Genomic DNA, 22,794 nt, shown 5'->3' with positions numbered 1-22,794 from the left:
AAAAAAATAAAAAAAAAAGACAAATAATTTTCATATAGACTTGTAGTAGGAGTAATGAAGCTCTCTTTGGATATCTCTAGAATTTATTTCCTGAGTCTTTTGTGCAGAAGGTAGAAATGGGGATAGTGAGAGTTATACTGCATTTATCTTTTTGTCCAGTCATATATAAACTAGATGAAAAGATGAAAGCTCAGATTCCTGATTTGACTAAAGTTTAATAACAAGCCTATTTACAAAGATGTGGTCAGGATTTAGAGAAAATAACAAATATGGTTCAGTGCCCTAGCAACTGTAATAACAGAGAACTATTGTTATCTTCAGGTTTTTAGGGGCAGAGGAAGGGAGAGGTAGCAGAATCCAGAGTGAAGTGAGTCATTTTTTAAAAAAATTTTTTTAATAAAGATTTTTTTTTTAATTTATTTGACAGACAGATCACAAGTAGGCAGAGAGGCAGGCAGAGAGAGACAGGAGGAGGAGGCAGGCTCCCCGCTGAGCAGAGAGCCTGATGCGGGACTCGATCCCAGGACCTTGAGATCATGACCCGAGCCGAAGGCAGAGGCTTTAACCACTGAGCCACCCAGGCACCCCTGAAGTGAGTCATTTGAAGTGTTGTGGTTTCAACAGAGGGATGCAGCTGACCAGGAGTGACCTGACTAGGAGAAACCAGGAAAATAAATATGTTGTCCTCATACTCCTGTTGACCTCTAACCTCCAGTACTAAACCCAGCTGGAAGCCTATCGATGTTACTCATATAGGTCAAACTCTGGAGCACAGAGCAAGACAGAAAAATGTGGGGTATGGATTCAGAGGGGCAAAAGGAAGACATCAAACATTAAAGCATTCTTATAATTGGCAAAATTCAGATAAAAATATATGTTCTTATTCCCTACCCCTCTGAAACTAAAAATTAAAACAATGTATGATCCTCTCTAGACTCTGATCGCCTAGGTTTGAATCCTAGCTCCAAATTGACTTCTGGCAGGTGAGTTATTCTCCCTAGGCTTCATCTTTAAAGAAGATAATCATGGTGTTAAGTCCATAGGTTGTTGTGAGGAATAAATGAATTAATATTTATAAAGCATATAGACCAGTGCTTTGCATATAGCAAGCATTATATGGCTTTGCTATTATTATTGACTTAAGTCCCACACACTATTCTATATTTGTATTGTTCCTTTTTAGGACAAATAATGTGTATTGAGTTAACTTGGATTCCTGTTGTTACTATTTTTCGATATTCTTTAGCATTTGGCTATAACCTGGCGTTAAATATGTCGGTTGAAGTAATTGAATGGAGATCCTTAAGGGCCTCACTTCTAACTGAAGGAGGCAGGAAATATTTTCCTGGATATTCTCATAACAACCAGGAAGTGTGGTGAATTTCTTTACTCTAGATGACTAACTGGGTTGATCCTATGTGAATTAGATTTGTGATGGAAAAGTTTAGTCAAATGCTTCAGCTTCCTCCATTAAATGAATCCCTTTAGGAAGCATTTTAAATGTGCTTATTGCACAGAATGGTGGAGACAAAAATAAATCTTTAACTTGAAACAATGCCTCTACTTGAGATTTATTACTAATTAAACAATTTCCCAATAAAAAAAGCATTTAAATTGTCACAGGAACCAAGAAACAGCAGTAATAATATTAGCAACTAGCATTTGCAAATCATACTACAGTTTACAAAGAGTTTTACTGGCTCAGTGGTTTTCAAGCTTTTTTTGTACAAGTATGGAACCCTTTGGTCATCCTGAGCTTATATACGTATATATAACAGGAAAATGGAGTGTTCTGGTTCAAGCTCACATGATTAGCCCTCTTTTCCTTACTATGAGGTAACTCTTATTGAGGGTTGCTGGGTTTCTGAGGAAGACAATGTGTAAGCTACTTTATTAGTTTCTTTCTAAATTCCTTCCCTTCCTTGAGTGCAGGATTCTGTCATCCCACTGCCTTTTGGAGTTAGTGTTATTGTGGAGGGAATTCTCACCTAGTAAGAACTTTGAGAACAATAGGAAAAGATGAGGAAAATTAGGAAGACCTTAGCATTTCTTTTTCATGCCCCAATGTGATTGTTTGAAACTTAGCATCACATCTGTGACCAAGAGTTAGTGGAGTTTGGGATTTTAAATTCCCCAAATCCCACATTATATAATCCATCCATGTAAACATTGGTAGATTGTTCTTCTCTGTCAGCAGAACACATTCAGTCTTCTAAGCAATGCACTTTCAGGATGCCATTGAAGGCAAACTAAATTAAGCCTTGGTTTTGCTACTAATAAGATATTTATGCACACAATATTTAAAATAATCTCAAGGTGTTACGTGTGTACGCACGCGCATATATGCTATTTCTCTCCCCCACCAATCTCTTTCAGTCTCTTCTCCCCACCTCCCTCCCTCTCTAAAGACTTTTCAGGCTCTAAGCTGAGTTCTCTGCACCATCTCATTTAAAACTCAAATTATTATTATTGGGATAAGGAAATTGTGGCTGGTTTAAGTACCTTAGGTAAAGTCTTAACTGTTAGAATCCGTCCATAGCCTAAAGTCTTAACTGCAATATTAAACCACTTGTACAAGCCAGTACATTTCATCTCCAAAACTGACAATAATGATAATAGCAACACAAATTTCAAATGTCAATAATCATGGGAAATGTCAATAATTCATCGTAAAAATAAAGGATAGCACAAAGTTTAATTCTATCCTAAGTTCTATGTCTTTGCTTAGAAATTTTGGGGGAAGAATTTGGTTTTATTAGTTCTCTTGTAATTGGTGACATGTAATAAAGTAATTGGTCTCTAAGTGGCTTCTGAGGAACGAATGAGATCTGATTCAAGGGGAACAACATGAGGACTAGAGAGGAAGGGGCATTTTCAAGGCTTGCTCACTTTTTGCCTGTAACTTCATGAAGATCTGTTCCAGACTAAGAATTTCCTGGAAGGTAGCTTTATTCCATTCCTCTTGCATTTGCATGTTTGAGTTTCAAACATGGTTGATTCTTGCTTATCATTAAATCTCAGACCAGAGATACCCATCTCCAGACACTAAGTACCTCCCCTCTCTAACCAGCTCCCTAACTAGTGTCAAAATCCCATGACTGTTAAAACAAGAATCACTCTGTGGAAATATTGTATTTATTTATTTATTTATTTGCTTATTTATTGCTATCTGTTACTTCTTAAAAGAATATAAACTCTATAAGGCAGGAATCTTTGTTCTTTCTCTGTCCTCAGTGTTTAAAATAGTATCTGGTACATATAAAGCAGTGTGTGTGAATACTTGCTTATTAAATTAATATTCCGAAGATCTTGAAGTACTCTGTAATATTAACAATTTCAGCCATATACCCTTTTAAGTAAGATTGATAAAGAATTCTTAATGACATTTTTAAATCCTTAAAATAGGATGTAAATTAAAAAGCTGTACAAATGGAATAAAATATAGAATTTTAGATTCAATATGACTTTAAAAGTTTGAGAGAGAAAACTTGTAAAGATGTCAAAATATTAAATATAGTTGCTCTCGTGGTGAGTTATGAGTAATTTTCTCTTGTACTTATAAAACAGTATAATGAGCACAAATTACTCTTATACAGAAAATATAATTAAGAACTGAAAAAATTCTAAGTGGATCAATAATAATTTTCCAATGCTAGTTTTGTTTTCAGAAATATTTTCAAGTTACGTATTAGAGACTTTGCCTAGATAGTTGACAAAATAACAGTAATGATGATTAAAATGAGAGACAGTAAGAAAGCAAGAAAGAAACAAATTTGAGGGAGCTAGAGATATGAGAGTCATCTACTATATATTTTTTCATAAACTTGCATAAGTTTAACTATTAAATAATTTTAATATTTAAAATTATCAGTCTTTTCTTGGTTATTTATTTATTTATTTATTTACTTTTAAAAGATTTTATTATTATTATTTTTTTATTGGACAGAGAGAGAGAGCACAAACAGAGCAGCAGGCAGAAGGAGAGGGAGAAGCAGGCTCTCTGCTGAGCAGGGAACCCAATAGAGGGCTCAGTCCCAGGACCCTGAGACCATGACCTGAGCCGAAGGCAGCCACTTAACTGACTGAGCCACCCAGGGGCCCCTTTTCTTGTTTTTTTAAAAGATGGGACCTAAAGAAAGTTATTGAATATCAACCAAGATGATCTGAAAATTTGTTACATAGACAAACATAAGCAAATAGTAATTCATTTGGAAGTTGACATACTACTAATGTTTAACAATATCTTGAGTTTATGGTGGCTATATAGGTGGGATAAAAAATCTATGGCCTGACTTACAGGTCAACCAGCTGTACATCATTGATAGCAGGAGCTCTGTCTTTCGGGTAACTTGTATCTCCAGGGCCCAGTGGGGTGCTAAAAGGGTCTCAACTACTTTTTAATAAGTTAATGTATTAGTCATTATGATTTTTACAAGACTTAATATATGAAGTCAAAACTTATTTCTTCTGTTATACTATGATATTCTTATATACCAGATTTCATATTTTTGTTCTATGTTTGAGGAAAAAAGTTGCCTGAATCTTCTGGTGACTGAATCTTCTGTTTCAGCCAGAGTCCATTGAAATTACAATATTTATGTTCATACTTTAGAGTATTATAAATGGCCATATCAAATCAAATTGCATCAACTTAAATTTACACGTAAGAAATTATCTAAATGTTTTTCTGGAGTAATAGAAGAAAAACACAAAAAGTTAAAAATATACTCCAATAGTGGCTTTAAACCTCATTCTGAAAGTTATAGCTGGGGGGTGGGAGTGCAGAGAGATAATTCTTCCTTCTACTCTAATTAGATTTTAGTTATGAAAATATATCCATATATTCCCTTTAACTCTATGCTATTATTAAACTTTCCATTTCTTTAAAGCATTTGTTCCTAACCTGGACTGTAATATTGGAATCAACCTGGGGAGCGTTTAAAAATACCAATGCCTTCTTTCCAGCCTAGATATTTTTATTTAATTGATCTGGGGGTAGTCTAGGTATTGGAGTGTTTAAAAGCTCCAGAGGTAATTTTAATGTGCAACCAAGGTTGAGAGCCACTGATTGAAACCGTTAAAACATTTTCTTACTTAGACAACAGTATTGTTTTCCAAACTAACGAGCTTATTTACTAACTTATTTACAGAAGTCCTTCTAAACAATGTCTATTAATGATTGCTAGATGATAAAAAGTTTTCCCTTTTAGATAAAACGTTAAACAAATCACTTGCCCTCATGTTAAGGTTATTGTAATGGGTAATTCTGTACCACTTTTAATAATTTTTTTAAGTTCTTCTTAGCATTATGTCCTGATCTGTACTTTATTGGAATTATATTTAATGTTTCCCTTTTCAAAAGTATATTAGAGATTACTAGCACTTTGAAGATTTTATTCTTTGACTTAAATTTTTAGGATGAAATTGAAAAATGAACTTATGAGAAAGTTAAAGTAGGAATAGCATATTGAACTAACCAAAATGTACCCTCTGGAACTCATAAAGAGGGAAGAAATTTGAAAATTTTAATACAACTCTGCTTTATGTAAGACTAGAAAATGAAACAAGATATTCTTCATTTCCCAAGATTTCAGAAACCCAAGTCATTTTCAATTTGAAACTGACAAGTCTATTTAAAGGATAAATTAGTTTAGAAAATCTGGGGGAAGATATCCACTGTTTTAAAACTTAGTTTCCTGTAGTTTGGTGGTTTAAAAACGTTCTTTATATATTGATTTAGTAATGTATTATTGAGTGGAGACTTAAGGGATTTTATACTTTTATTTCTCATTTACCAATGCATTTTTAAATTTAAAATGTGGCTCTTGAGGAAACTCAGACAATCTTTAGCATATTTCCGAGAACGCATAAGACAAATACAAATAATAGAAGGCCTAAATGTGGGACAAACAAAAATGAGACATAATATCTGTCTTTTACTCCCAAGTGCAGTTGAAGAGGATGGGCTATAACTTTACATTACAAAATAAGTCAAATTAATTTACATAGAACCATTTAAAGCCAGTCTGTCCTGGTACGGGTTTTCTACCTGTGTGTGAAGGGGAGAAGGGAAGCTGTTTAATTTTTTTTTTATTGTCAGCTTGCCAAATAAAATGAAATCAATGTGCCACAAGTGAATTAGATATATGTTTGTTCTTTATTATTGCTACAATAACTACTTTTTGAGTAAATGAAAAAGAAATCAAGTAACCTGTTTGGGTTAACTTGCCAGTTAGGAGAGCATCTGAAAACATAACATTTCTCCTAGGGGGCTTTGGGTTAATTGAAGGCCAGTCTTTGGTCAGCAAGACAGTGATTGGTGGTGGCAGTCTATATCGGATTAATCATAGTTACTACTGTGTCTCTAAACTGGCTGAGATGAACCTCTAAAGGATATAATGGCAGAGTGGCAGTTCATTAGCCTATATAGACTAATTAAGCATCTAATTAGTTCTTACTTGGAAATACCTTCATGTGATTAAGAGCCCAGAGTGACTCAGCAAGCCCACAAATTGGATTATCTGTATCTTCAACTCTCATAAAAATAATGGTGTTTGAAGAGTTAGCTTGGTATCAAAATAGTAAATGACAAACTTAGGGCTTAATTAGATGTCGCTTATTTCCTCATTTATTTATTAAGTAGTCAATTCTGGGACCTCTATTTTCCTTTCTTATGCAATTTTAAAATCATTATTGTACTGAGCGTTTACTTTAAGTCCGACACCATACTAAACAATGAGCTTGCATCATATCGCTGCATCTTTACAACAATAGTATGAGGGAGGGGCCCTGATTCCTCTCTTATAGCCAAGAGAAAACTGAACTTGAGAGTTGAATACCTGGTTCATGTTGCTACAGTTAGGAGAGAACCTGGACACCATCAACAAGGGCATCATGTTCAACACCAATGCAAAATGCAAACTCACTTGGTATTGGCTTAATAATTCAATATTCTTTAAATTGTATTTGTTCTACTCATGTTTCTCAATAATACTATCTTCCAAAGCTATTTTTTAAAAGATTTTATTTCTTTATTTGAGAGAGAGAGAGAGCAAGGGGAGGGGCAGAAGGAGAAAGAGAGAGAGAATCTCAAGCAGACTCTGTGCTGAGCATGGAGCCCGACCAGAGGCTCAATCTCACAACCCTGAGACCATGACCTGAGCCAAAACCAAATGACTTAACCACTTTGAGTCCCCAGGAGCTATTTATAGTTATTTCTTAGTTGTCTGCTTTTGCTACTTTTAAGAACTATAATCTAACAATCTGGTGCAGGGTTTTGGCACAGACTAATTTCTTTGGCCAGGCTGAGACCTAGAAGAGTGTTCTTGGGATCCTGATTGTTTATAGCAGGATTTCTCAAATAGGTATTATTTACATTTGCAGCAAATTATTCTTTGTTGAGGGACTCCCTGTGCGTTTTAAAATATTTAACAGCACCCCTAAACTCTACTCACTAGATGCCAATAGCAAACCTCCTGCTTCTTCTTTCCCTAACTGTGACAACCTATAGGGTCTCCATACTTTACCAAATGATTCCTTTGGGCAAAATGACCCTTGGTTGGGAACCATGGTTTATAGTGTCAAGAAATGGTATTAAATATTTTTTTTTTATTAATCATAGTTATTACCATGACTATTTTGTGAAGTTCTATACAGTGGTTGCCAAACAAAAATTACACTGAACAGAGTTAAACAAGGAAGAATGTTATCAAGACTATTGCAATAGGGAAGAAAGATTAAACTCAACTCTGTGGAAACAAAAAGGAGAAGAGTTTTAAGCACTGTGATGAACTAACAGAGAAGTACTGGGAGTGCTTAGTGGGGCACGTGGTCCCTGTGAAATGTGATTAGGCCATCTGTGTTTGTTCATTGATGCTTATGGAGGTTAGACTCCTTACCTACCCACAGAGACTGGGAGATAAGGGTACTATCTTTCTTAATAATTACATTTTAAAATAATGACCCATGGCTCCCTGTGAAAAATATTCCTGAGTTGTAAAACTGGCTAGAGGCTAGGAGAATATTTACATATCAAGTGAGTAAAAAAAAGAATTTACAATTGCAAATTTTTAAAAGGAAGACAGTTATATCATCTTTCTGATATGTGGAATTTGAGAAAAAAGGCAGAGGATCATGGGGGAAGAGAGGAAAAATGAAATGGGACAAAACAAGAGAGGGAGACAAACCATAAGGAACTCTTAATCTCAGGAAACAAACTGAAGGTTGCTGGAGTGGAAGGGTGTGGGAGAGGTGGGGTGGCTGGAGGATGGACATTGGGGAAGGTATGTGCTATGGTGAGTGCTGTGAATTGTATAAGATTGATGAATCACAGACTTGTACCCCTGAAACAAATAATACATCCTATGTTAGTAAATTTTTTTTTAAATAAATACTCTAAAACAAAAGTGGTTGGGGAGTGGGGTGGGGTTTATAGTCAGAAAGAAACTGTCTAAAATTTAGTCAAGCTGATGGGAATGGTAAACCCATCTTGGTGATGGTTACAATGATGCTTTTATACTTAGGGTGAATTTAGGACATGTCATTTTTAAGTCAGTGGTTGGGTTGAGATTTATGCAGCCATCACACTCTCTCGCTAAAAAAATGTCTGTAGGAAGGTCTGTTGTTGGTACCATGGCCTGCTTTATTGCCCTCAGCTTATGCCTACCTAAGTTTCCATATCTTCATTTTATAGAGCTGACAACTCACACCCAGAGTTTCATCAACTCTGAGTTTAAGCTGCCATTGCTCTCAGCAAATGATGATCATGCATTTTCCAAATTGAGATCCATTTTAAACAATTGTAAACATTATCAGTTAAAAGAACCGGGTAGGGGCGCCTGGGTGGCTCAGTGGGTTAAGCCGCTGCCTTCGGCTCAGGTCATGATCCCAGGTCCTGGGTTCGAGCCCCACATCGGGCTTACTGCTCAGCAGGGAGCCTGCTTCCTCCTCTCTCTCTGCCTGCCTCTCTGCTTGCTTGTGATTTCTCTCTGTCAAATAAATAAATAAAATCTTTAAAAAAAATAAAAAAAATAAAAGAACAGGGTAGGTGCTGTCTTCATTTCTCATTTCTAATGGCTGACACATAGTAGGAGCTTAATTGTAGTTTGCTTCATACATGGATGACACCTCGGTCTCTATTTTCATGGGTGTTCAGCTATATCAGAGTCATCTTGACTCTTACCTAACAAGTCGTCAGAAAAGCAGAAACTGTTCTGCTGCCTGGGGGAAGTTTTCTGGACTTATCCTCTAGAGGTACAGGGACACAGCTGATAGACAAATGTCCTGGATTCTGTGGCTGACTTCAGTGTGCTCTTCATTCCATAGCAGTTTAATCAGCTAGTATCAAATGTTTAATATGAGCAAGTTACTGTGCTAACCACTGGGAATTAAAAGGCAAGATGCCATACCCTTAAGGAGCTCACTATTTCAAAGGAGTCTGACTATACTCTTGGATACAATAGTAAATGATGAATAGGGTTTAAGGCTAGGGGAGCAAGAAGAAAATATTAATTTATCCAGTGACATTGTGAAAGGTATGGAGACAATGTTGTGGAAGGTAAGACCAGACGTGGGGCAGAATTTCAAGGGCAACATAAGTGAACAACGTTAGAAAAACCAGAGGGTAGAAGTAATGCTTTCTTATATCACCAGTCAATAACAGATAACCATGAAATAGCCTTATTCTTTCTCTTGCCACTGCCCTCTAATAGACTTCATTGAATTTTCTTTCTCAGTCACTGGGGAAGATCTCAGAAAGATCCCAGATCTTTCCAGGAGGAATACTCCTTGGGTATTAGAAATTTTCTGAATATATTTAGAATGTATACAATTACATATTATAATTTTCACCTCTAATTCAGTTTAAGGCATCTGCCACCTTTCCAGCTCAGTTCTGACGCAAGAATTCCTCAGATCAACAGTGGGGAAGGGGAGGAGGGCATTATCTATTTTTTCACTCTTTCTCCATTTTGCTCTCACAGTTCTTTTATCCCAAAACTCTGTAGCTGTGGGTCTTCCATGGTTGAGGAGGTAGGAAGGAGTAGGAACTAGAAGTAAAGGAACAGTTGCAAGCATTAAAGGTTAAAAGGTATCTCTTGTCTGGTGCTCTTATAATCTGACATAGTGCTCTGTGTTTCATATGCCCAATAGCTATCTCTTTCTATGATGGGATGCTTCTTGAACATAGTCTGGATATGGGGAGGTGAAAAGCCAAACCTTCCTCTTTTCTAGGCTAAGAAGTTTTCTAAAGAGCCCGAATACCTTATCAACTTTAGATGGACTGATGACAGGTGACAAAAAAGGAAGGTAAGGACATGTTTAGATTTATCTCAGCAAGTCTGGGTAGGAGTGTCTAGCAACTCTCTTTAGAATGTGTGAAGTACATTTATCACCCACTATCTTCAATTTTAGGAGCTCAGCCAAGAATCTATGGCAACAGAAACTTCCACTAAAAATCCAACTACATTTAAATTTGTAGAATATTTACTAGCTTATACAGCACTAATATACATTGATGACAACAAACTGTGTTAGAACATGCCTGGGGATTGAAACTAGACTTACCAAACATCAAAACCAACTTTTGATATTCATCTAAATTATGGGGACATTAGTTCTTTTATCTGCAAAATGTGGGAAATGGAACATACTTTTCAGTATTGCTATATACAGCACAGTGCCTGGCATCTAGTAGGTTATCATAAATGTGTCAACATGTTCACTCTTTGACCCAAACAAAACTCTTTGAGTAGGTATTGCAGGAATTGTTTGGGAAACAAACAGAATACTGGGCATTGGAGAGTCATTGCACTTAGGTGAGGGATAGATTTTAAGGATCTTGATACCATATTAAGTGATTTTAACTTTCTATACCTAATCAAAACAAAGGAAAGAGAATTTAAAATATAACAGGATATCACATTGATTGATTTGTGGATGTTGAACCAACCTTGCAGCCCTGGAATAAATCCCACTTGGTCGTGGTGAATAATCCTTTTAATGTACTGTTGAATCCTATTGGCTAGTATTTTGGTGAGATTTTGCATCTGTGTTCATCAAGGATATTGGTCTGTAGTTCTCTTTTTTGTTGGGATCCTTGTCTGGTTTTGGGATCAAGGTGATGCTGGCCTCATAAAATGAGTTTGGAAGTTTTCCTTCTATTTCTATTTTTTGGAACAGTTTCAGGAGAATAGGAATGAGTTCTTCTTTAAATGTTTGGTAGAATTCCCCCAGGAAGCCATCTGGCCCTGGGCTTTTGTTTGTGTGGAGATTTTTGATGACTGTTTCAATCTCCTTACTGGTTATGGGTCTGTTGAGGCTTTCTATTTCTTCCTGGTTCAGTTGTGGTAGTTTATATGTCTCTAGGAATGCATCCATTTCTTCCAGATTGTCAAATTTGTTGGCGTAGAGTTGCTCATAGTTTGTTCTTATAATTGTCTGTATTTCTTTGGTGTTCGTAGTGATCTCTCCTCTTTCATTCATGATTTTATTTATTTGGGTCCTCTCTCTTTTCTTTTTGATAAGTCTGGCCAGGGGTTTATCAATCTTATTAATTCTTTCAAAGAACCAGCTCCTAGTTTCGTTGATTTGTTCTATTGTTTTTTTGGTTTCTATTTCATTGATTTCTGCTCTGATCTTTATGATTTCTCTTCTCCTGCTGGGTTTAGGGTTTCTTTCTTGTTCTTTCTCCAGCTCCTTTAGGTGTAGGGTTAGGTTGTGTACCTGAGACCTTTCTTGTTTCTTGAGAAAGGCTTGTACCGCTATATATTTTCCTCTCAGGACTGCCTTTGTTGTGTCCCACAGATTCTGAACCATTGTGTTTTCATTATCATTTGTTTCCATAAATTTTTTCAATTCTTCTTTAATTTCCTGGTTGACCCATTCATTCTTTAGAAGGATGCTGTTTAGTCTCCATGTATTTGGGTTCTTTCCAAATTTCCTCTTGTGATTGAGTTCTAGCTTTAGAGCATTGTGGTCTGAAAATATGCAGGGAATGATCCCAATCTTTTGATACCGGTTGAGACTTGATTTAGGACCAAGAATGTGATCTATTCTGGAGAATGTTCCATGTGCACTAGAGAGGAATGTGTATTCTGTTGCTTTGGGATGAAATGTTCTGAATATATTGTGATGTCCGTCTGGTCCAGTGTGTCATGTAAGGCCTTGATTTCCTTGTTGATCTTTTGCTTGGATGATCTGTCCATTTCAGTGAGGGGAGTGTTAAAATCCCCTACTATTATTGTATTCTTGTCGATGTGTTTCTTTGATTTTGTTATTAATTGGTTTATATAGTTGGCTGCTCCCACGTTAGGGGCATAGATATTTAAAATTGTTAGATCTTCTTGTTGGAAAGTTCCTTTGAGTATGATATAGTGTCCTTCCTCATCTCTTATTATAGTCTTTGGCTTAAAATCTAATTGATTTGATATAAGGATTGCCACTCCTGCTTTCTTCTGATGTCCATTAGCATGGTAAATTGTTTTCCACCCCCTCACTTTAATCCTGGAGGTGTCTTCGGGTTTAAGATGAGTTTCTTGTAGGCAACATATAGATGGGTTTTGTTTTTTTATCCATTCTGATACCCTGTGTCTTTTGATTGGGGCATTTAGCCCATTAACATTCAGGGCAAGTATTGAGAGATATGAATTTAGTGCCATTGTATTGCCTGTAAGGTGACTGTTATTGCATATTGTCTCTGTTTCTTTCTGATCTACTACTTTTAGGGTCTCTCTTTGCTTAGAGGACCCCTTTCAATATTTCCTGTAGAGCTGGTTTGGTATTTGCAAATTCTTTCAGTTTTTGTTTGTCCTGGAAGCTTTTAATCTCTCCTTCCATTTTCAATGATAGCCTAGCTGGATATAGTATTCTTGGCTGCATGTTTTTCTCATTTAGTACTCTGAATATATCATGCCAGCTCTTTCTGGCCTGCCAGGTCTCTGTGGATAAGTCTGCTGCCAATCTAATATTTTTACCACTGTACGTTACAGACTTCTTTTCCCGGGCTGCTTTCAGGATCTTTTCTTTGTCACTAAGACTTGTAAATTTTACTATTAGGTGACGGGGTGTGGACCTATTCTTATTCATTTTGAGGGGGGTTCTCTGAACCTCCTGGATTTCGATGCTTGTTCCCTTTGCCATATTGGGGAAATTCTCTCCAATAATTCTCTCCCACATACCTTCTGTTCCCCTCTCTGTTTCCTCTTCTTTTGGAATCCCAATTATTCTAATGTTGTTCGTCTTATGGTGTCACTTATCTCTCGAATTCTGCCCTCGTGGTCCAGTAGCTGTTTGTCCCTCTTTTGCTCAGCTTCTTTATTCTCTGTCATTTGGTCTTCTATATCGCTAATTCTTTCTTCTGCCTCATTTATCCTAGCAGTGAGAGCCTCCATTTTTGATTGCACCTCATTAATAGCTTTTTTGATTTCAACTTGGTTAGATTTTAGTTCTTTTATTTCTCCAGAAAGGGCTTTTATATCTCCTGAGAGGGTTGCTTTAATATCTTCCATGCTTTTTTCAAGCCCGGCTAGATCCTTGAGAATCGTCATTCTGAACTCTATATCTGACATATTACCAATGTCTGTATTGCTTAGGTCCCTAGCCTTTGGTACTGCCTCTTGTTCTTTTTTTTGTTGTGAATTTTTCCACCTTGTCATTTTGTCTAGATAAGAGTTTATGAAGGAGCAAGTAAAATACTAAAAGGGTGGCAGCAACCCCAGGAAAATATGCTTTAGCCAAATCAGAAGAGATCCCAAATTGTGAGGCGGGAGAAAGGGGATAAAAATGGGTTCAGAAAGAAAAAAAAAAAAAAGAAACTATTTAAATAAAGAAAGCCGATAAAGAAAAAATATAAAAAGAGGAAAAATATATATATATTAGATAAACAATTTAAAAAAGGTTAAAAAAGAAAACGGTAAAAGTTAAAAAAAATTAGCAGAAGAAGAGAAAAAGAAAAAAAATTGAAAAAGAAAAAAAATTAAATTAACTGCAAGGCTAAAAAATCATGGGGAGAAGGCCATGAGTTCCGTGCTTTGCTTTCTTCTCCTCTGGAATTCTGCCGCTCTCCTTGGTATTGAAACTGCACTCCTCGGTAGGTGAACTTGGTCCTGGCTGGGTTTCCCATTGATCTTCTGGGGGAGGGGCCTGTTGTAGTGATTCTCAAGCGTCTTTGCCCCAGGCGGAGTTGCACCGCCCTTACCGGGGGCCTCGCTGAGTAATCCGCTTGGGTTTCCTTTCGGGAGCTTTTGTTCCCTGAGCGCTTTCCGTAGAGTTCCAGAGGACGGGAATGAAGATGGCGGCCTCCTGGTCTCCGGCCCGGAGGAGCCGAGAGCCCGGGGCCCCACTCCTCAGTGCGCCCCCAGAGAACAGCGCCCAATGACTCCCGTCACCCTGGCCTCCGGCCGCGCTCCGAGCCAACCGAGCCTGCAACCGGCTCAAGGCAACCCCGAGCTGAGAGTCACTCCTCGGCTCTGTCTCTGCAGCCGGCTTCCCCGCTCTAACACCGGTAAGCTCTGCGACACTCAGACACCTTCGATCCTTCTGGGACCCTGTAGGACCTGAGGCCACGCTGACCCCGCCTGGGCTTCACCCCAGTTAAGCCTCTGGAGCGATGCAACACATTAATAAAAGAAAGAACAAGAACCATATGATACTCTCCATGGATGCTGAAAAAGCATTTGACAAAGTACAGCATCCCTTCCTGATCAAAACTCTTCAAAGTGTAGGGATAGACGGCACATACCTCAATATTATCAAAGCCATCTATGAAAAAACCACCGCAAATATCATTCTCAATGGAGAAAAACTGAAAGCTTTTCCGCTAAGGTCAGGAACACGGCAGGGATGTCCGTTATCACCACTGCTATTCAACATAGTACTAGAAGTCCTAGCCTCAGCAATCAGACAACAAAAGGAAATGAAAGGCATCCAAATCGGCAAAGAAGAAGTCAAACTATCACTCTTTGCAGATGATATGATACTATATGTGGAAAACCCAAAAGACTCCACTCCAAAACTGCTAGAACTTGTACAGGAATTCAGTAAAGTGTCAGGATATAAATCAATGCACAGAAATCAGTTGCATTTCTCTACACCAACAACAAGACAGAAGAAAGAGAAATTAAGGAGTCCATCCCATTTACAATTGCACCCAAAACTATAAGATACCTAGGAATAAACCTAACCAAAGAGACTAAGAATCTATACTCCGAAAACTATAAAGTACTCATGAAAGAAATTGAGGAAGACACAAAGAAATGGAAAAATGTTCCATGCTCCTGGATTGGAAAAATAAATATTGTGAAAATGTCTATGCTACCTAAAGCAATCTACACATTTAATGCAATTCCTATCAAAGTACCATCCATTTTTTTCAAAGAAATGGAACAAATAATCCTAAAATTTATATGGAACCAGAAAAGACCTCGAATAGCCAAAGGAATATTGAAAAAGAAAGCCAAAGTTGGTGGCATCACAATTCCGGACTTCAAGCTCTATTACAAAGCTGTCATCATCAAGACAGCGTGGTACTGGCACAAAAACAGACACATAGATCAATGGAACAGAATAGAGAGCCCAGAAATGGACCCTCAACTCTATGGTCAACTCATCTTCGACAAAGCAGGAAAGAATGTCCAATGGGAAAAAGACAGCCTCTTCAATAAATGGTGTTGGGAAAATTGGACAGCCACATGCAGAAAGATGAAATTGGATCATTTCCTTACACCACACATGAAAATAGACTCAAAATGGATGAAGGATCTCAATGTGAGAAAGGAATCCATCAAAATCCTCGAGGAGAACACAGGCAGCAACCTCTTCGACCTCAGCCGCAGCAACATCTTCCTAGGAACATCGCCAAAGGCAAGGGAAGCAAGGGCAAAAATGAACTATTGGGATTTTATCAAGATCAAAAGCTTTTGCACAGCAAAGGAAACAGTGAACAAAACTAAAGACAACTGACAGAATGGGAGAAGATATTTGCAAATGACATATCAGATAAAGGGCTAGTGTCCAAAATCTATAAAGAACTTAGCAAACTGAACACCCAAAGAACAAATAATCCAATCAAGAAATGGGCAGAGGACATGAACAGACATTTCTGCAAAGAAGACATCCAGATGGCCAACAGACACATGAAAAAGTGCTCCATATCACTCGGCATCAGGGAAATACAAATCAAAACCACAATGAGATATCACCTCACACCAGTCAGAATGGCTCAAATTAACAAGTCAGGAAATGACAGATGCTGGCGAGGATGCGGAGAAAGGGGAACCCTCCTACACTGTTGGTGGGAATGCAAGCTGATGCAACCACTCTGGAAAACAGCATGGAGGTTCCTCAAAATGTTGAAAATAGAACTACCCTATGACCCTGTAATTGCACTGCTGGGTATTTACCCTAAAGATACAAACGTAGTGATCCGAAGGGGCACGTGCACCCGAATGTTTATAGCAGCAATGTCTACAATAGCCAAACTACGGAAAGCATCTAGATGTTCATCTACAGACGAATGGATAAAGAAGGTGTGGTATATATACACAATGGAATACTATGCAGCCATGAAAAGAAATGAAATCTTGCCATTTGCGACGACGTGGATGGAACTAGAGGGTATCATGCTTAGCGAAATAAGTCAATCGGAGAAAGACAACTATCATATGATCTCCCTGATATGAGGGAGAGGAGATGCAACATGGGGGGTTGAGGGGGTAGGAGAAGAGTAAATGAAACAAGATGGGATTGGAAGGGAGACAAACCATAAGTGACTCTTAATCTCACAAAACAAACTGAGGGTTGATGGGGGGAGGGTGTTGGGAGAGGGGGGTGGGGTTATGGATATTGGGGAGGATATGTGCTATGGTGAGTGCTGTGAAGTGTGTAAACCTGGTGATTCGCAGACCTGTACCCCTGGGGATAAAAATATATGTTTATAAAGCTGTAAAAAAAAAAAGAAAAAAGAAAGGATGAATACAAGTTTTGTAGCAACATGGACAGGACTGGAAGAGATTATGCTGAATGAAATAAGTCAAGCAGAGAGAGTCAATTATCATATGGTTTCACTTATTTGTGGAGCATAACAAATAGCGTGGAGGACAAGGGGAGATGGAGAGGAGAAGGGAGTTGAGGGAAATTGGAAGGGGAGGTGAACCATGAGAGACTATGGACTCTGAAAAACGATCTGAGAATTTTGAAGGGGTGGGGGTTGGGAGGTTGGGGGCACCAGGTGGTGGGTATTGTAGAGGGCACGGATTGCATGGAGCACTGGGTGTGGTGCAAAAATAATGAATACTGTTATGCTGAAAAAAATAAAAAAATTAAAAAAATATATAACAGGATAATTTCAAATCACTTACACTTGAACTTCAAAATCATCTTGCTTTCCACCTGTCCTCCTTTCCTCTGAGATTGAAATTTCATTGGTTTGCAGTAACTGTAATAAAAATGATATTAATAGCCAATATTTATTGAGCACTTAATAAGTACCAGGCACTCTGGTAAGCAGTTTAATTACATAGTCACATTTTATTCTCAAAAGCTTACTGCATGGATGAGGAAATTTTGAGTTTGGAAAAGTAAACAATCAATGGAAGTCCTACATCCAATTACTGACAAGGTGGGACATGAACTCTGGTTGTCCAGTACCAAAACCTGTGGGCCTACTGCCTCCCTGTTATTTCCTAAACATTCCCACAGAAAATTTCCTTAATCACCAAAGAGAGAGAGATTTAAAAACAAGAGAGTGACCACCATTTGTAATTTTTAAAAATTATGTCCATATATGTAATTTTGCATATTTGTATACTTTTCAATTTTTAATAGTCTTTTTATCTGTTGTTGTTTTTTTTTTGTCTGATTTTTTTTTTTTAATGTTCTCCATCTTCAACACTAATCATCACACAAACCACCTGCAAAGGGTGGAAATTCTTGGTGACATCCTAATATTTATCCTTCTATGGTTCCATTTTATATTAACTGCAAATGATACAATTTTTATATGATTTGTAAGCATCTGTATGTATATTTGTAATCATATTGCAATTATCAAAACATAAAAAAGTGTGTTTCATTCATTTTTCTGTACCTTCCTTTTCTGATTCAACAGGAGAGTTGAATAGGTGCAGGGGAGGAAAAACTTTTCCTCTACCCATCTTAGGTTTATTGGCAGAGTTCCTCTAAATTAAACTAACCAAGAAACAGGTTAACAAGAGAAAAACAGTTTATTAACACAGGCAGTGTACCTCATGCAAGAAAAACCTCTGATGAATAACTCAGAAGGGTGTTAGACTTGGGCTTATGTAGCATCTTAGCAAAGAATAATAATTTTGTAGAAAAGTGACAAGACAAAGGAAAAGGACTTTGGCCTTCCAGGGGCAGCAAATTGAGATAGGTAAATATACATGAAACTAATGGTAAGTAAGCCTAATTAGTAAGGTTTGTTTGTGTTGGTTCTTTCTCAGTGCCATCTCGCCTCCAGTGATAAAGTTGTTATCCCCTTCTCGCTCCAGGACAAAGGGAAGAAGGCACCTTCACAAAAAGAATTTATGTTCAGTTTTCAGGTAGGTCAGGGGGAGGGCAGAGAGCTTTTCTTCTTCTATCTGATTCCTTTCAATGACCTTCAGTTCAAAACAATCATTATCAAAGTGGCATATTTTGGGGAGATGTATTCTGCTACCCTTCAAAGGACATACTTTCAGATCAACTGGCAAATCTCTAATTCACTCTCTTTAATGACTAAATAAAATTCCATTATATGATATATTACCATTCACTTATTCATTGCCCTATATGTGGACATTCATGTAACAAGGTTTTTGTTTTTGTGTCTATTTTTGGTGAAAATGAACAGAGGAACAATAATCATCCTGTACATAACTGTTAATGAACTGGGGCTTTTATTCTATGGAAATAATCCCAGTAGTGGGATTTCATGGTAGAAAAGTAAATGCATTTATAATTCTAATAGATGTTGCTGTATTGCTTTCCAAAAAGGCTATAACTCTCCATACTCACAGAAATGCATTAGAGTGCTTTTTCCTCCTATATCCCTGTTATTTGGTGTTACAGATCTTTTTAATAGTTAGAAACCTAATAAATAGGAAGAGATATTAAATGGTGCTTTATTTGCATCTCTCCCAAGTACTGGTAAATTTAAATCTTTTTCCTCCGTGTACTGTTCTTTCAGAGTTATTCACTCATATTTCTATTGAGCTGTCCTGCCTTTTTAAATCACATATGTATAACTTGTGGTCTTTCAGTTTTGTCTAGATTTTCCTATCCCTTGACCACATATGTTGCCGTTTAATTTATTTTTGCAATTAAGTCTATAATCTGGAATTTGTTTTTGCATATGGCATAAAATGGGAAAATTGTTATATTTTTAGATAGCTCATTGTGCCAACATAATTTTTTCATAACCTATTCTTTTTCTACTGATCACATATGGTGAGATCCATTTCTAGCTCTCTCATTCCATTGATCTATTTGTTTCTACACCAGTACGTAACAATTGTGGTAACAGTGTAGTGCTTTATCATAAGTTCTTAAGTACCTTCTCATTGTTCTTCTGTAACATGATTTTATTAACTGTTATTGGACACCAATCCCACTGTAAATCCGGAATTATTTTATCCAATTCTTTTTAAAACATTTTCAGGATTCTGTTTGTAATTCCATTAAATGTATGTGCTAACTTTGGGGGAAATTATTACTTTTATGACGCTATGGCTTCCCATGTGTAAGGACCTTCCTATTTGGTTCAGATGTTGTTTAATAACTTTTAATACAATTTTAAGTTTTTTTCATATATCATATGTCTCATACCATTTTTATTGAAATGCTTGTAGTGTTTATAAGTATTATGAATGGTATATTTTTCTCATTTCATTTTTAATTTATTATGTCTAGAGAACATAAAGGCTAACAGCTATTTTTTTTTGTATATAGTTTCAAACTACCTTATGTTATGTACTCTTCCATTATTATCAATGATTACTTTTACTTTCTGAGGACTCATGATCAAGGACCCAAGTATTTCAACCTACTTACTATTACTTGCTTGACTCTTCTTCCCTCATTTTGAAATTTCTGATCTGATCTGATTGTTTGGTAGAATATTTTTCCAAGTATTTTCTTCATATACTATATATGGGTGATAACATCTCTCTTATTACCTATTCTCAAATACTGTTCTTTCATTGTTATGAGTGATGGATAGTTTTGGCTGGTGAAGGAATTCTAGTGTTGTCAGGCTTACCTTTCAATTAGTTGTAAATTTTAACCCACTCTACAGGGCTTCATATGAGAAATCTCATTCCAGTCTGGTTTTCTTTTCTCTTAGGCAACTCTTTTGTGTTTTTAAGCTCATATGTTATTTTCTTTGTTTTCAGACTTGTGAAATTTTGATTGCACAGGCCTAAGAATATGTCTTCTCTTATCAGTGAAATCTAACACGTGGTGAGCCATTTCAAATGCCCATTTATATTATTCTTCCACTTAGGAAAATTACTCTTCTACTGTAATTCAGTTGTCTTCAGTAACTTTGCCTCCAGCTGTTCTTTTTTTTTTTTTTTAATCTTTGGGGAATTTCAATCATTAGGATATATTTCTACTGTTTCTGTCTTCCAAATCTCTTATCTTTTCCCTTATATTTTCCATCTGAATATATTTCTTGTTTGTTTGTTAGTTTTGATCTGGTCTTTGTAATATAACTCTTGGTCTTCCAAGCCATGATTTTGTGTCCTGGTGGCAATAATCTACTCCATTTCATTTAATGAAATCTCGAGTTTGGAAACCAAGTTTTTTTTCCTCTGCATGTATGCATGCACATGTTTATAGAAACATGCTTATGTATATGCATGAGCTGAACTAAATTTTCTTCAAATATTCATTTAGTTTTTTTTTTCCCAGATTTTCTATTTTTCTGGGCAGGTTTTCTGATTAATATTCCTCTTATCTCTGGCTGTCAATCCTCCAAAATGGATGCCAAGTTTATTTTTTGTTAATTCATTGTGGCTGAGGTTTATTGGGATATTCCACAGATGGTAGAAGACACTGCAATTTCTATATCTGTGGGCCTGTGATATAGGACCCAACAGCTAAGTACCTTGATGAGCTGTTGAGGATTTAGCAGGCAAATTGGTCAATGTGATTAGTCCATCTGGGTTTACTAATGGGTGTTTATTTTATTTATTTATTTTTAAAGATTTTATTTATTTATTTGCAGAGAGAGGTAACAAGTAGGCAGAGAGGCAGGCAGAGAGAAAGGAAGGGAAGCAGGCTCCCCCCTGAGCAACAGCCTGATGTGGGGCTCGATCCCAGGACCCTGGGATCATGACCTGAGCCAAAGGCAGAGGCTTTAACCCACTGAGCCACCCAGGCGCCCCACTAATTGGTGTTTATTAAAGGTTAGGTACCTACCCTCCTACAAAGACTGGAAAATAGGAGCACTACCTTTTTTTGTTTTTAATTGTAGTTAAAAAAGAAAAACAAAAATATGAGATCATGAGATCTACACTTAACAAAATTTGAAGGTAGTGCATTGTTAACTACAAGTACAATATTGTACCACGGATCTTTAGAACTTTTTTATCTTGTATAACTGAATCCAATTCCCACTGAGCAGGAGCTCCCCATTTTCTGCTTCCCAACCTATGGTTAATCATGATCCTACTTACTGTTTCTATGAGTTTCCCTACTTTTGATGTCTTATATGAGTGAAATCACACACTATTTGTCCTTCTATGACTCGCTTATTTCACTCAGTATAATATCTCCAAAGGTTCACCCTTGTCACATATGACACAATTTCCTTATTTTTTTAAGGATCTTAAGAGATATTTGCAGACTTCACACTTACATTCATTGTAATACTATTTACAATAGCCAAAATGTGGAAGCAATGAAAATGTCTACTCATGGATGAATGGATATAAAATATATATACAAATAATAGAATATTATTCAGCCTTTAAAAAAGAAGGTACTTTCATTTATTTATTTGACAGAGACAAAGAGAACAAGCAGGGGGGAGCACCAGGCAGAGGGACAGAGAGAAGCAGGCTTCCCACTGAGCAGAAGACTACACCATCATACAGAGTATTTTCACTACCCTAAAAGTCTTCTGTGCTCTGCCTATTCATCCCTTAGCACACCCCTGCCCCCATCAGCAACCACTGATATTTTTATTGTCTCCATAGTTTTTACTTTTTCAGAATGTCATATAGTTGGAATCATATAGTAGTTAGCCTTCTTAGGTTGGCTTCTTTTACTAATATGCATTTAAGTTTCTTCTATGTTTTTTTCATGCTCTGATAGGTCATTTTTTTAGCACTAAATAATATCCCATTGTCCAAATGTACCACATTTTTCTTCATTCACCTATGAAGGACATCTTGATTGCTTTCAAGTTTTGGCAAGTATGAATAAAGCTGATATAAATATTTGTGGGCAGGGTTTTCTCTGGACATAAGTTTTCAGTGTCATTGGATAAATGCTAACAAGTGCTATTACTGGACCATATGGCAAATGTATGTTTAGTTTTGTTAAGGAACTGCCAAGTGTCTTGCAAAGTTGCTGTACACTTTGCACTCCTACCAGCAATTTATGAGAGTTTCTGTTTCTGCACATCCTTGCTAGTACTTGGCATTGTCAGCATTTAGTGAAGTCCAGTTTATCAATTATTTTTTTCATGGATTGTGTCTATGATACTTATCTGAAATATCATCTCCAAACTCAAGGTCATCTAGGTTTTCTCCTGTGTTATCTTCTAGGAATTTTATAGTTTTGTGTTTTACA

The 22,794-nt window shown here is 36.8% G+C and overlaps 1 protein-coding gene across 1 annotated transcript in view; it reads left to right on the top strand.

Annotated features, from left to right (window-relative positions):
• The window catches only part of INPP4B (inositol polyphosphate-4-phosphatase type II B), an 832,665-nt gene that overhangs the window by 333,853 nt on the left and 476,018 nt on the right, over positions 1 to 22,794 (top strand). The window contains 1 exon segment of the mRNA XM_047718523.1: positions 18,459 to 18,557. The gene's annotated coding sequence lies outside the window, so the exon portion shown is untranslated.

This window comes from Lutra lutra, chromosome 2 (genome assembly GCF_902655055.1).
Source record: "Lutra lutra chromosome 2, mLutLut1.2, whole genome shotgun sequence".
Lineage (NCBI taxonomy): Eukaryota > Metazoa > Chordata > Mammalia > Carnivora > Mustelidae > Lutra > Lutra lutra.
This window is presented reverse-complemented; position numbering and strand designations above follow the sequence as displayed.